This window comes from Choloepus didactylus, chromosome 9 (genome assembly GCF_015220235.1).
Source record: "Choloepus didactylus isolate mChoDid1 chromosome 9, mChoDid1.pri, whole genome shotgun sequence".
Taxonomy (NCBI): domain Eukaryota; kingdom Metazoa; phylum Chordata; class Mammalia; order Pilosa; family Megalonychidae; genus Choloepus; species Choloepus didactylus.
In genome coordinates, this window is record NC_051315.1 from 117,032,282 (window position 1) to 117,048,758 (window position 16,477).

Here is a 16,477-nt window from a genome sequence, read left to right on the forward strand (position 1 = left end):
AAATCCAACAACAAGGCAGCTTGGTTTGTGGCTGCCTGAGAGGAGAGCTCCATATTGGAAGTGACCTATCTCTTGGGGACAGGGAATGAGATAAGCAACAGAGATGGAAGCAGGGAGCAAGGGGCATATCTGTTCTGGGGGAGAAGACGGCCAGACCACCACGAATATAGGTGGTCAATTTGTTGCAATGAATTAAACCATGGCTGCTCAGAGTAGAATGTTTCATTTGTTCAGCATTCATTTATTCATTTACTCATTCATCAGAACAGCTTGAGCATGTAAATGTTTGTTAATATCCTAGGCACTGCAGTAGACACACCTGAGCTCATTCTCAAACCATTTCAGAATTGAATTCTACTTGGGCAATGAGACATAAAGTTAAGTTTCAACGTAGGAATTAAGCAACAGAAAAAGAATTGTGGTTTCTTAGCTTTCATAGACTCGGTTTCCTTTTGATCTTTCAAATATCAGAGGGTTTTTCCTTTGAGGGCAAACCGTTTTTTTTTGAGAACTCCCTGACTACTGTAAGATCATCTCCTGGCTTCCCTTACCCTGCTTTATGTTTCTTTCATAACACTTAGCACCTTCTAATAGACTCTAATTTTTTCTTTGCTCTGTTCATTGGTATTGCCTATCTCTCTGCAAAAAACTTAAGCTCCTTAAGGACAGATATATTTTGCTTGTTTATTTACTGATGAATTCCAAGTACCTAAAACATGCCTAGAACATGATAAGTGCTCACTAAAGATTTGGTGAATCTTAATTATACAAAACCTTGATAATCGTGGATGAAAATCTTTCAATCTTTCTTATTTCCTGCCTTCTTAACAGCAATATTCTGCGCAGAACATAACTTTGGGGAAACTGAACCACTCATTTTACTGAAGAGAGGAGGACTATTTTCTCCCACTCTGGACTAAAGAATTCTTCCAGACTGATGTACTATTTGAGTTCTAGTGGCAGCTTTTTCTTTGTTATCAGTTGACCAGATGTTCTTTCTCATCATTCCCTAGAGGAACTTCTTCCTGCTTCTAATTCTTGGCCTACTCAGTGGTGGACATGGGAAGTCCAGAGAAGGAAACCTGCTGGATTTGTGTTGGAAATAAGACTAAAAGGAAGAATTAACTTTGAGAACTTATTTTATTACTTCTAATCATACAAACAATCCTTTACACTAATTCTCATTACTGCCCATTTATGGATGGAAAAAATGAGGTCTTGGGCACAGTCTCAGACCAAAATTTGCCCAAGTTCATCTGGATGATGAGCAGAAGATGGGATTTGCCCTGAAGTCTGCCTGGCTTCAAAGTTGCTCTTTTCTTACCATCACATTGCTTCTGTGAGGATATGAAAGCATACTCTTCAAGGAATGTGTATAAAATTCCATTCTTGATACTTAAACTATCACTCCTGGCTGCCCAGTAGGTTTTTACTTCCTGGTTCTCACTTTTGCAATTATTAATTTTTTAAACCTTCCTTGTAGGGTCAAGGTTTAGGGTGGTTGAGTTCCAGTCAGAAAAGCTCTAATTGCCTAGGCCGGTGAGTGGTACACACTATTGTTTCTGGAAGGTGCTGGGGATCCCTTCAGAAAGGAACTATGGGTTTGCAGATTAACACCTGAGGCCAGGTAGCATGAAAAGCAGATATTTAGACAAACAGTTCCCTTCAGCATGACTGCTGTCTACTTCCTCGGAACCCTGACTTGTCAATGGCTTTGAGTAAAAATCAATAGGGGCCCCGCTCCTTTGTGCTTTCCCAGATTGAAAGGCAATGCTTCCTCCTGAGAGGAAGAGTCATATATCTGTTCCCAGCCTCACTCTAGAGGTTTAAGAGAGAAAGAAAATGAATTACTCAACTTCCTGCATGGTGAGTTAGTAAAATGAAAGAGAAAACGATTTAATGAGACCAGGGTAACAATAACATCATTTTTATTATCAAAAATATAAACAAACGTTCCCCAAGCCCCCCTTGGAGGAGGTTCTCCACATCGTCCTGGTCCCAGCGTGATTCCTAGGAAGGAGACCCGTTCTCCATGGAAACTGCACCCTCAGCCTCCGGGGGTTTGACAGCAACAAATAGCCCTCAGGCTTGGGAGAAAACACACACTTTGGGCTGGGAAAATAAACACACTTTTACTTATGCAAGGCCCAAGGGTTCAAGTTTCCTCTCTACATTTCTAGAATAGGATTTTGCTCTTGACAATCATGCCTGGCTTCTGACCAAACTAAAGAATTCATCTGCTGTTTTCTCTTTGGCCAGAACTATCTTTCCAGGGTCCCTGCTTTCTTCTTTCATCTTCACTTCCTCCCCTCTTCATCAGTGTTGCCCTTATGTTTCAGATTATTTGACTCCAGACTTTCAGTCTCTACTTAAAAAAAGCTGCTTTCTTACTGACTTCCTATGACCCTCCTTTTGTAGCAGGTGATCCTTTGGGATTGACTTCTGGAACAGCTTTTCTTTATCCTGGAGCAGTGGGGAAAGGGGGTACAACATGAAATCCATAGTGCAGATTCAATGACTTTCAGAAGTTCTCTGGAAATTACTTAGAGGTGTAAGGTGATTTTTGGAACACTAGTGTCTCTGATATTTATTTATTAAATCTCTCAATCATTCATTCACGCCTTCAATCTCCCAACAAACATGTTTTGTGCCACAGTTTGTCAAGGCCTAGAGATAAAAGCAGGACTTTCTGTCCTATCTGGAATGCTTCCTCCCCTCTTCACATAGTTAACTCCCAAGCAAACTTTAGATTTCACCTCAGTGATCACCTTCTCAAAGAATCCTTCCTCAGCCTAAAATTTTACATACCTTTAGAATCTTTTCTGGTTTGCTAATGCTGCCATTATGCAAAATACCAGAAATGCACTGGCTTTTATAAAGGGGATTTATTAAGTTACAACTTTACTATTCTAAGTGTCCAAACTAAGGCATCAACAAGAGGATACCTTCACTGAAGAATGGCTGATGGCATCCTGAAAACATTTGTCAGCTGGGAAGGCACGTGGCTGATGTCTGCTGTTCCTTGCTCCCGGGTTGCATTTCAAAATGGCTTTCTCCAAAATGTCTTTGGGCCTCTCTTAGCTTCTCTGGGGAAAATTCTGGGTTTCATCTCTTAGCTTAGTATCTCCAAATGTCCTTTTGTCTGCATCTCCAATAATCTCTAAGTGTCACTAAGCATCTGGGCCTTGGCTTAGCATGTCCCAGGGTGTTTTCATCTCTCTGCTGTCTGTGTGAACTCCTTTTAAAGGACTCCAGTAAACTAATCAAGACCTACCCTGAATGGGAAGGTCAAATCTCCATGGAAACAGTCAATCAAGAGGTCACACCCTAATCAGAAAGATTAATAAATCTGCCCCCACAAGATTGCATTAAAGAATATGGCTTTTGGGGGGACATAATATATCCAAACCGGCACAGAATCCTATTCTTTTCCTTTATAGCATTTAGCAGAGTCAATGCTTTTGTTTTTATATGTGATCCTTTGATTGTGGCTTCCTCTACTAGACTGTACACAGATGTCCATTTTGCTCACCATTGAATACTCGCTATGTAGAGGGTCTTCAATAAATAGTGTAATATATCTACGGTAGGGAGATAAGTCAAAAAATGATTACAGTATTTAGTATTATAGGTGTTGTGATGGCTGGTGTGCATATAACCCAAATTATTAAGTGGATTGGAAAAGATAAAGGAGAAATTTCTGGAAATGACTCTTGAACTGAGTCCCAGATTGTGAGGAGGTGGCTGGACAAGGAAAACAAGGGTGAGAGCTTGTGGTGACAGCATTCCAGGTTGGCACAACATCTTGAGCCAAACTTTGGAAGTGGGAGAGAAACACGCCAGCCTGTTTGGGGAAAGGCGCAGAGCCCAGTGGGTCGGAGACACAGCACAGGAATTGGGGAGTAGAGATTTGACAGTGGAGACTAGACTTGTAGATTGAGAGTACATCATGAAGGACCTTGTGTGGCTGCTAAAAAGTCTTGACCCTGTCCTGAGGGTGGCGGGGAAACCATTGAAGCATTTTAGGCAGGGTGGAGACATGACCAGTGTTCACATGGGTGTGGTGATCCTAACTTGCGTCATGAGCTTCTGGAAGAAGGTCAGGAGATTCCTGCTAGCACAAGTTTTGGAAGCAAGTTGCCTGGAGAAGTGGGCATCCCAGAAAAACTGGGGAGTTTCAGAGGTACAGGAAGTAATCTGGCTCAGATTAATAAAGAGAATGATTTATTTTTACTTCAAAAGCCAGGCTTACAGAAACTTATCTTTTATTTTCTGGTAAAAATCTATTCTGGGTGTTTTGATATAGGAGACAGGAACCCCAGAAACAAAGCCATCGCTACCCTTTCTCCTTCTGAATGAAGTTCACCGAATATGCTTCATTTCATAAACTGGTCCACAGGACTTTTTAATCCTTACCACAACATTTGGTCTTTTTGGAAAAAGAAATTCTAAGAAAATGATGCACGAGAGAAAGGAAGTGCATTGTTTTTCTCTGTGGAACTAATTTATGACTCAATCATCATGGTTTAATTAGGGCCACCTTGAAGTTTCTCCTTCAGATGTCTAAACACTTTCCTTTCATTCTTTTAAAGTAATTCCTCCCCTTACATGTATTAACTTTAGAGTTTACCACTTGCCAAGCTGACTCTTTCCTCTTAGCTCAAGATTACCTCTAATCCTCCCTCTTCTGAGGAGAAATTGCTGCCCAGTAACTCTAACCCTGCCCTGACTCACCAGCCTCTCCAATTTATCCTAAGCTCCTGTGCCAGCTCTGCAGGAAGGGATCCCAAGTGTGCAAATCCTTGCTCTAAACTCATTCAAGTCTTAACACTCCAAAATACCTCACCAGCCTCAGCTGCAGGAGAGGCAACACATCTCAGGAGCAAAGCCAGGGAGTGTGCTTCCTGTGGCCAAGTAGGAGGTCAGTATGTTGTGTGCGACTCCCAAAATGGGCTGAAGATGCATGGCCAGTCCTAAGTAAAATTGTGAAATTAATGACCGTTGACTTTTACTTACAGCTCAGTTTGCCCTCAGATTTCATTCCCTGTCCATTTCAGGTTCATTCCTCTTCAATCCCACAACCTTGTCCTGGAAATAGCCCTGGACTTAAAAGAATAAGATCTGGGTTCAACTTCCATTATAGTACAGTTTGTATGGATATTGGACAAGTTCTTTCCTGGACTTTCCCCTCATCCATTAAAGCAGGATCCTAACACGAATCAGTCATGTTGGTTATGAGAATCAAATTTCATGGCATATTGACAAGTGCTTTGCAAACTAGAGTGCCAGGTAGGTGTGAGGGGAATTGTTAATTGTGGTACCCAAACCTGGAACCTGCTGGGCTGTCTCCTCAACTCTCTCTTATTTATTCTAAGTCACAACCAAGATGCTTGGCCTGGACATAATCCCTCTAGCTCCTATATGTTTGTCCCTATATCCCTTCTTCCCAAACAGTCCTCTATATTTTTAGCTGAAGTCCAAATTTTCTCCCTTTGTTATTCCACCTAAATATTCAGATAAACTTATGTATATTAATCAACTAGTGAAAGAAAGAAGGTAGCTATGGCATATTGTGTTAGAACAGCACTGATTGTGAAGTCCAGAGGCCATGAACCCACATCCCTTCCCTCCCTCTTACTTGTTTTGTGATCTAGGCCAGCATTTCCAAAGGAGTTACGTAGGAACTGAGAGAGCAAAGTTTGGGAAATCCTGGGTTAAACAAAGTTAAACAAGTTTCTTTATTGCAAGATTAATGTGGGTGGGGATTATTCAAGAAGACGATTTGCGCATCCTTTTTCAAACCAGTTTGACCATAGAATCCCTTTTTCAAAATGAAGCATCTGGGTGACTAATGTTTTAGATGGTGCACTTGGGGAAAGTTGGCCTTTAGCAAATTCTGAAAAATGAAATAATGATAAGTTGGCCCCAGGGTAACGGAAGAGATTAAGTGAAGTAATAGGTGAAGGTGTAAGCACGGTGTATTAATTTCCTGGCTGTCGTAACAAATTACCACAAACTGAATGGCTTAAAGCAACAGAAATTTGTCCTCTCACAGTTCTGGGAGCCAGAAGTCAGAAAAGAAGGTGCCAGCAAGGTCACGCTCCTTCCAGAGGCTCAAGGGGCAAACCCTTGCTTGCCTCTTCCAGCTTCTGGTGGCTCCTGTCATTCCTTGGTTTATAGTGGCGTAACTCCAAACCTTGCCTGTGTCTTCATGTGGTCTTCTCTCCTGGGTCTCTGTGTGTCCTTTTCTGTCTCTTATAAGGACACCCCATTGAATTTAGGGCTCACACTAATCCTGTATGATCCCATCTTGATCCTTACCTTAATTGCATCTTCAAAAACCCTATTTCCAAATAAGGTCACACTCTGAGGTTCTGGGTAGACATGAATTTTGGGAGAGCACTATTCAAGCCGCTCTACGAGGGGGCTGCTGGGCGTGGAAGGCTTAAAGAGAATGTCACAGCAGCTCTGGTCTGAGACATGTTCAATGGTGAGACCCAGAAATGTCATGATGCCCACAAATGAGGAATGAGTCCTCTAATGGATTCTAAGCAGGAAGTGACATCCCCCTCCCTTCCCACAAAGGGGCTTACAAACCCTTTACCAGTACCCTGGTAAAGCTTCCCCAAATCAGATTCCGGGTGGCACAGAAAAAGTGTGGACAGGACTTCTGGGCCAAAAACCTGGCTGCTGCATCCTGCCACCTTTCTGAGATGAACAAGACTGCAAACTCCCTACGACCACAGTAAAGACACTAGAGACAGAAGGGCAGCTTGGAAGACAAAGGCAGCATGGAACACGGAAAAGGATACAGTTGGGCCCCACGCAATACTCTTAGCCACACTTGTTAAATTCAGTGCTGGCTCTTTAATGAAAAACAACTAAAAACCAACACAAGATCCCATTGTCTAGCCTTCATTGCTTCTCACATGCAGCTATGTTTAAAACACTGCTTGTTCTTATTAGGATGGTAGACTCAGTAATTTTCAATCCTAGTTGAAGCCTTTTAACTTTGACATAAATCCCCAATTAAGAAACCCCTCCGGTATGCTCACAAGTGGATATCTGGTCTTATCATAAATTATTTGACCTATAAGAGTCAGATTCTGTCTGGGGGCAAAAACAGGGTAGCAGCTCTCTTAACAGAAAATGTCTGAAAATTAATAACATCAGTCACAGAAGGCATAGACTAGTTGGAATATACTAAATGCTCAATGTATTATTGCACCGATGCATTTTTTCATTCCGCATTCATTGATTCCACAATATTCATTGATGACCTTCTCTCTGATGTGCACCATGCTAAGTGCTGACCACACACAATGGATGCAGTAGACAAAGTCTTGACCCTCATAGGGCCTATTTTCCAATGATAGAAAATATTTGTTTATTTAATCTGGAAAGAAGGTTGGAATCCTCCATCCCATCCAGGTGGCTCGGGTCAATTAGAGTGGTACTTCTTAAAGGCATAGCAGTCATCCTTCAGTCCAAAAGAGTGACTCTCATGGATGATTTCCAGGCAGCCCCATGTCAGGATTTGGAGGACGTCATCTGGAAAGGGAGGTCCTTCTGGAGCCCTCAGTTCTCTTCCAGGGAAGTGCCTGTTTCACCAGTAAACAGATGGCCTGGTTGCTGCGAAAGATCACATTTATTTTTCATTTTCTGGGTCAGAGTCTTTCCTCTGGAAGACAAAGCCCCTTTGCTCTGATTCAAGGTGAAAGCTTGGTCCAGAGCTACCCAGATGATTGGTCAGCTCCAGGCAAGTGGGCTAGTTGGACCCCAAGTCAGATTCCCATCGAAGAATTTTCCTGGTACACAATATCCTCCCTCAGTCTACTTACCACTCCCTGGTGTTCAACACAAGAGGATATTTTAGATGGCTCTGGAAAATCTATGGATTATTGTATGAATGAAAAGACCTAATTTTCCATTCTGTTCAGTGGTCTCTCTTTTGCTTCTAAGTTAACAAGATTGCACTAGAAATGGCTTCAAATTTTTCCTCAACAATAATTTTGATTAGGAAGAGGATTATTATCAATGGATAAAGGGTGATGCTATCAACAAGCCATCTAAAAGCTCAAATATCACAGAAAAAAAAATGTTTTATGTTTCCCGGATGTGATGGCAAAGCAGATGTTAAAAAAAGAAAGAAAAAAATGGTTGCAATAAAAGGCACCTTGACAAATAGTGGACATTTCCCATCTGCTTGATCTTCATAGGATTCAGTGACAAGCACAGAGAGATTTAATATGATTGTGAACAGTTAAGGAGCCTGGGAAAATAAAAAGAGATGGTTCACAGTCCAAAGGGATGTGTCTCAGTTTAAAAGATTTTTTTTCCTAACACCCTTCTGATACTATTTATACTACCTCATTGCTGATTTTCTTTTTTATGAATATGTGAACTATTATATCTATACAAACAGCTTCCAAATCTGTCTAGTTGCTATGACTCTTCCTCATTTCGTTTATTCATTCACTCATTCATTCATTCACTAGGTAAGAGTGTACCTCCTAAATCCAGGGCACTGAAGATACAAGAGCTTCTGAGTCTGCCTTCAGAGAATTTATAATCTAGAGGGGGAGATAAGACATCACTCTAATGGAAGATAGAATGTAAAATATACATTAAAATAAAGTGATTGGAATGTAGAGGAGAGAGAAACACTCTTATTTTGGCTCAACCCCTACAACCATAATGCTTAACAACATGACTTTGAATCAGAGCATGGATTCAGCTCTCGACTTTACCACTGACTGGCTGGGCCCCCTTGGGCAGCTTATTTACCCTCTTTAAATTTCAGTTTCTCCATATGTAAAATGGGGATAATAATAATAGTAAATGTCATCCACCTCTCATATCAAGGACTCAGTGAGGTAGTGGCTATAAAGGACCTAGCAGAGAGAGTTGCGCATGGTAAATGTTAAATTGAATGAATTTAAATATCCCAAAGCAAACTCATCCTCTTCTGAAAACCCCATCTTTCTGACATCCCTATTTGCTTTCCTGGTCATGGAGGCTTGAACCTCAGGCATCTTTCTCTCCTCCTTTTCTTTGCCCCTCTACATGTAGCTACCAGCTGGGTGGAGTGTCCTTGCATGAGGACCCTGTGTTTCCTCATTGATTCCCACTGTCACCACCTGAATTTTGGCCCTCATTTAACATCAACTCCAGTTAACATTTTGGGGGGTTACTCTGCACCTGTATTCTTGCATCTACCTATAATAATACTCTCAAGAGGAAGGTACTGTTACTTCCATGCCATTTTGTAGAAGGGAAACTAAGGCTAAAAGAGGTTAAACAGCCAGCCCAAGATCGCACTGCCAGGGCTTGGACCAGATCTGTTTGCTACATGTGCCCCAAGCCATTCTCCCTGATCCTGGTTCTGGAGGGGAAACAGCAGTGTCTTTACTCAAGTGGCAAGCCATTCTCCAGCCCCCAGCTCCACTTCTTAAACTCCTTTTCAGGAATAGGTAGATCGACAGATGTCCCAATGAAACATACACACAGTGGAACACACTGCTGAAAACCCAAGCACCAAAGCTTGACTTTCTGAGTTCAAGTCATATAGCTGTGCGACCTTGAATAAGCAACTTCTCCTTTTTGAACCTCAGTTTCTTCAACTTTAAAATGGGGATAATATTAACAACTACTCCAGAAGGTTACTGTAAAAATTGAAAGAGGTAAAATATATAAAGTGCACGGAAAAAGCCATGGCAATTTGTAAGCATTCAACGTGAGCCTCTACTGTAGGAAAAGAACAGTATCTTTTTTTTTTTTTTGCCTCGTCATTGACCTACACAGTAACTTGAGCCTAATAGGCACTCAAAACATGGGTTGATTGATATGATTGCATCGACATTCTTGTGAATAAATTAAGGAGATTATGTAATTAATAGTGGTGGAAACTTAGAATATTGATAGGAAATTTATAAAAACCTTAGTAAATAAAGACATTTAAAATAATATTTTTTTAAATTCCAGGCTAGCTTAAGTGCCTGATCTTTCAGATAATGATTTTTTAAGTTGTAAATAAGTGTAGTGTTAACTAATCATGGAGTATATGAGATTGGATCCACTCCAGGACAAGTTTAGAGGAATTGATACTGGTCCTCTGACTATGTGCAGGAGCTGCTAAAGAAGCAGTTTCATCAGGGATGGGGGGAAAAGATGACAGTGAACAAAGATTTTCATGGAGACTGTTAAGTGATGTGACTGTATCTCCTGCCTTACTGCAGATAACTGGGTGTCTTGTCCATCCCAGAACAGACAAGCATGTGCCCAAAGAATGCTGTTTTTCAGCCTTGCTCTTCTAAGGGTGATCCCACACTAGCAGTATCAGCATCAACTGAAAGCTTGTTATAAATACAGAATCTGGCCCCTCTCCCAGACTAAATTAGAATCTGCATTTAAAAAAGATCCCTAGGTGATTCCTGTGCACACTGAAATTTGAAAAGCAGTGGTCCAGAGAATAAAGGGGCAATAGGAATAGAAGTGGCATTTCAGTTATTTTATCTGTTATTGGCTTCCTTGTTGTTTAGGGGGTAAAAATGGAGCTACAGTTTGGAAGAGGAAGAGAGATTAGATTCTAGCCCTAGAACCTCTTTGTGAAGATGAGTCAACCTCTGGCATTCAAAGGCATCTGAAGCGCAAAAGGTGCCTCATTGTTCAAAACACATATGCTACTGAAAACTGCAGTCACCGTCCAAATAGGAAAGCACACTCCCAGTCTCCCTGATAATTTCCAGGAGAAGCTCAGTGACTAAGGAGAGGAAGCCAACTGGCATGCCAGCCTTGCCAAGTAGAATGTCACTAACATGCCCTGCCAAAAAGCCAGCAGAGAGTGAGGTGGTTGAGTTGGGGAGTAAGGCTCCTGTATGGAAATATTGCCCACTTGAGGACTGAAAATAACTGAAGGAAAGATTCATTCTAGGCTCTCAAGACTATTGGAAATTACAGGGCTTGGCTAATAGAAGAAGGAATGATAAAACTTCCTTCTAAGGCAGTGGTACTGAACTTCTTAAAGATTGAAGACTGTCCCAATTAGGTTCCAGCTAGGTAGCAAATTAAAATACAGGACACCAAGTTAAACTTGAATTTCAGATAAACAACTGGTAATTTTTTTACTATAAGTATGTCTCATGCAATATTTGGGTCCTGTAATTTATCTGGCAATCTTAGTACCAGTCTGTGGGGCTGGATACTAGAGATTTACCCAAGTTTTAGGTGAGAATTGAATCCGAGAAACCTATGTCATTTCCACACCTTCACTGAGCACCAGCATCATTTGCAGAAGGATTACACGGGTTATGTTTTTGAATTGACCTTAGAGATCCTCATTCTTGTTTGTCTGGGTTCCACAAAGATTAAGTGACTTGCCCAGGGCCACAGGACTGGTTATTTCTGGATCTTCTTTCCCTCATATGAGTCATCTTAAATAATGTAACAGTTCAACCTCAAGGCATTAAACCTGATGTTGAAACTGTTCTTATAAGTGGTTCAAAAGTAACAGAAGGGAAGAAAAATAAATGGCAAGCAAAACAAAGTAAGGAAAGTAATAAACCAGACATTTACTATGGATATGAATTTACTAAAATACTTCAAATATGACTTAAATTAAGGTTGTCATAAAAGTTGAAGCATGTACATTTTTTTCTGTTGAATGGAAGCTATGAAACATGATGAGGATTTTTTGGACTATGAAAAATGTCATATTAACCAAATTACACCCAATGGGTTATTGACTCACTGCATAAAAATACAAGAGATTTGTAATTAGAAAAAAAATGTCGCTGAAACATAAAATTTGAGTTGGGCAAAAGTAAATACTACTATCTTGGAAAGACTATTAAAGAGAGAAAAACTGTAGGTAAAAGTGAGACCTAGGATCCCAGGAAATAATTTGCAAAAACAATTCTTAGTATATACAAATTAGTTCAAAGGGAAAGAAAATAACAGGAGTTGCCAATGGAAATTCCATCACTTTTGAGCCCTTCTCTGGCAAATAAATGGTGAGAGGAAATTCAAGACTAAATAACATCTGGGGAATAACAATGATGCAAAACCAGTAATGGATATATTTAGGCTCTAAAAGAAAAAACTAGAATAAAATTGTTTCACCGGATCAGACAAAAATTCCTATAACTTAAAGACTCCATTTTCTCCTATCTGCAAAATATGCAAATGAAGGAAAAAATGTAATAATCTTGATAGATACTTCAAAGCATCAAGTAAACCTTTTCTCCATTTTGGCAGTAGCAGAGGAAGCGATAACTTTCTTTATAAATATCAAGAAAATTGTACTGTATGAATCCCAGAAGCAATCTCCTGTCATTCATCTTCACAGATATTTGTACTTTTTTGGGTGTTATATTGGCGTTCTCCCCTCAAGGTCCCCTTTTAGGGTTTATGGATACCAATGAACATAATGATACTAATAGAACAAAAAACAAAGCCAAAAACTCTCAGTAAATGGGGTAGCCTACTAAGACAGCCTTGTTCCTCAAGCCATTCTAGGAGCCATGAGCCACACCACAAATGATCTCCAACTCTTCTGGGGACAGACTCACATGGATGGATCTGGAACTGAGTTTTTAGGTCTTTAACCATCAACTTCATATGGCCCATATGACTTCCTTTGTAGCCACAAAATATATTTTCTCTCTGCATTCAGCCCTACTGACTCCAAACAGGCAATGTCGTGCCCTAGCACCACCCCCCAATCTTGTGACCAGACCAGGATGGTAGCATTTTTGTTGGGGAGAAGTCAATGCAGATGATATATATTTCAGTAAAGAAATTTGTTAAGAATATCCTACTAAGTTAGGTTCATATTGGAGCATATTGCCACAATATTTATTTGAAATTTTGAGACTTTGAATTTGAAAATATTAAAATTATAACGAAGTATTCTAAAGCAACTCCATTGTAAAAGCCAAGGCTATAAACTGGGGGTGGGATGGGGGTGGTGGTTTAAACACAAGGAATTACTGAATGGCTTGCTTATTGCTTTGAAAGAGGGTTACTTCATAGAAGTAAATTTAGATTGAGCAAATGAGAAAGACTCAGGGTCAAAGCTTTTAATTATTGTTGTGTGGTAGATACTCCAAAGAAAACTGGGGAAAGATCATAAATTATCAGAACTTGTACAATTTCACAGAATGAAAAAAGAACCAAAGACTATTCATATTTAAACAATGCTTAAAATGCGCACACACTTCACCGAAAAAACAAAATTTGAGGCATCACATCAAGACTCTCACAATCAGAATAAGTTTAAATAGAAAGAGCTTCCTTTGAAAGACAACTTGCCAACAAGGGTCAGTTGAAAATGAATGGTGAAGACATTTGGGATAACAGTATACCTCCCCCAGATAATCATTAACTAAAAAGGGATGAAAAAGAAAACTTTCTGAATCCTACATATGAATACAACTGAAAATGTGATATTGAATGTAGTACTTCGCTTGAAAATCTTTTGTGTTCCCCGCTATTTGTTTATGCTGGAAGTGACATCAATTCTCACCCAGGATTACAATAGTGGACATCAATCTATTATCTACTGAATTTTCAAGATGGTATAAATGAAAATAAGAATGGATTTATGCTTGGCTATATCCACATTCTCAAGCTGAGTTGTGAAAAAGAAGAAAATCCAGTTGAATCCAATCTGATCAAACATTCTGATTAAAATGCTCTGCTACAGACACTGATAGAGGTGTGTGTGCCTGAGTGTGCATACATTTTTTTGATGGTGGAGGGATGTAGTGGGTGGGAATGAGGGAAACAGTCCATTCAATCAACCTCTATTACCTAAAACAATTTCAAATCAAATAGAAAAAAACGGAGCTGCACACAGGCAGACAGTCTTTAAGGTCTTGCAAGACTTGACATGGTTTTTAAAAAGCAATTATGTAAAAGACCAATTACAGAAACCTCCAGACCAGCACTTGGATTTCCCTCTTTATCTAATTCCTTCCCTAAGCCCAGGGAAGCCCCAAGATTTCCAGTGAAGTTCACTGAAAGCTGATTTCTTTACAAAAGTCATCCAGCCTGAGTTTATAGGTCTTTAACTATCAGCTTCACATGGGCTTCCTCTGTAGTCACAAAATATATTTTCTCGCTGTATTCAGCAAGCACTTAATGAGAGCTCACTATGTTCCAGGCACTGTGCTAAGTGCTATTGGATCTTTGCTTTATTTTGTTGGTTGTTTTGGGCAGAGCTGACAGTTCCTCAAGAAAGCCCTTCTCTTGAATTCTGACAATTTTCTCTTTTAATCATCACCTTCAGGGGTGACCAAACCTGTTGTCAGGAAATTTAAATCCCAGACCAACATCTCCATCACTACCCAGTCTACCCTCAAGTACCCATAGCATGGCAACCTGGTATGAATCCAAGAGGCAGAAGCTAATTTTACCATAAACAAGCAAAATGGAGATAGAAGGATAAATCTCTGTGTAACATCACAAGGCACATTCCATGGAAAAATATGCCCTTTGTGTGGTTGTTGGTAATTTTGCTGTATCTGGTCCCAGCTTTTCTTTATTGAAGTATATAACCGAGAGGGCTCCTCCTTGGGAGTGAATCACATCCTGCTTTGGTAACATGGTAGGATTTTTGGTAACATGGTAGGATCTTTTTTAAAAGAGCATGTGACCAGAAATTCATTTTCATTTTGATCTTTGGGAAGTTAGCAGAGGCTGTATAAGAACTTTGTGGGTGAGTGGTCAGGGATAAGAAGGGAGAATGGGTGAGTCAAGTTCTCCCTACTGGGTAGGATGTGATCCTGAAAGGCCAGTGGTGGTAGGGGGTGGGGGGAGTATTGACGGTAGCCAAAATGAGCTGCACCAGAGCAAGGAGGGCACTAGAAGAGAGTTGAGCTGAAGTTGGAAGGGGCTATCCTTAAAGAAGAGAGGTTCCAGAATGGAGCAGGCATTGGCAAATTTGAACATACATTTAGACTTCTTAAAAAATTGAAATTGTGGTCCAGTTCAAGACTCTGTTCTGAACCAATGCATTCACTTCCCAAATTGCCATTGAAACAACTGTATCAAAACAAGGGAATGAGGTATCTGCCACCCCAAAAGGTCTAGGAACTATATCCAGATAGAAGGCAGCAGGGACCAGATGGAGGAAGCATTGACAATCTGAATTCAAAGCCCTCTGGGAAGTAAGTGGAACTGATCCTCAGCAGAATAGCCCACATATGAAATGATATGGAGATAAATGCATACATAAAAATGCTATGATATGAATATCATATACATATATAGAATAGGTGAACAAATGGCATGTATGGTCTTATTATTAGGAAAGTTAGTGTAAATAAACATAGACAAACAATTTTCATCTTGTTATCTCTCGGGAATGAAATGCAGAGTTATTTTTACCTTCTTTTTTTCACTAATCCAAATTTAATTTTTTTCCCAGTAAGGACATATGTTCCCTACAAGGGTTATTTTTAATTCTCCCTATTATTTTTTTGTTTTGTTTTCTATTTCATTTATCGCCACTCTGATATTTGTTATTTCCTTCCTTCTGCTCCCTTTGGCTTTAGTTTGTTCTTTTTCTACTTCTTCCAGTTTTGAGGTTAGGTCTCTGATTTGAAGTCTTTCTTCTTTTTTAATGTAAGCATTTAGAGCTATAAATTTCCCTCTCAGCATCATCTTTGCTGCATCCCATAAGTTTTGGTATGTTGTATTTTCATTTTCATTCATCTCAAGATAATTCCTAATTTTGCTTCTGATTTCCTCTTTAACTCACTGGTTGTTTAAGAGTATGCTGTTTAATTTCCACATATTTGTGTATTTTCCATTTCTCACTCTCTTATTGATTTTTAGCTTCATTCCGTTGTGGTTAGAGAGTATATATTGTATGATTTCAAAATATTTTTGAATTTATGGAGACTTGTTTTGTCACCCAACATATGGTCTATCCTGGAAAATGATCCATGTGTACTCAAGAAGAATTTGTATTCTTCGCTGGTGGTTCGGTGTTCCAGATGTGGCTGTTAACTATAGATCTAAAATAGATATAAAATTCTTGGTTGGCAGTTGTTTTCCTTCAGCACTTTAAGTATTTCAATCCGCTTTCTTCCTGCCTCCATGGTTTCTGATGAGAAATTGGCACTTAATTCAATCATGATACTCTTGTACAAAACACACTACTTTTCTCCTGTAGCTTTCAGAAGTCTCTCCTTGACCTTTGCATTTGATGGTGTAATCATTATATGACAGGGTGTATTTTCTTCATGTTTACCTTGTTTGGTGTTCTCTGAGCTTCTTGGATGTGCATATTCACATTTTTTGGTATGTTTGGGAAGTTCTCTGTCATTTCCTTTGACTAGTCCTTCTGCTCCTTTGTCTCTTACTTCTTCTGGGACTCTCATAACATATATATTGGCTCCTTTCATGGTGTCCCTTAGCTGGTTTTTAATATTTCCTTTTTTCTTCCTGCTCCTCAGCCTGACTCATTTCA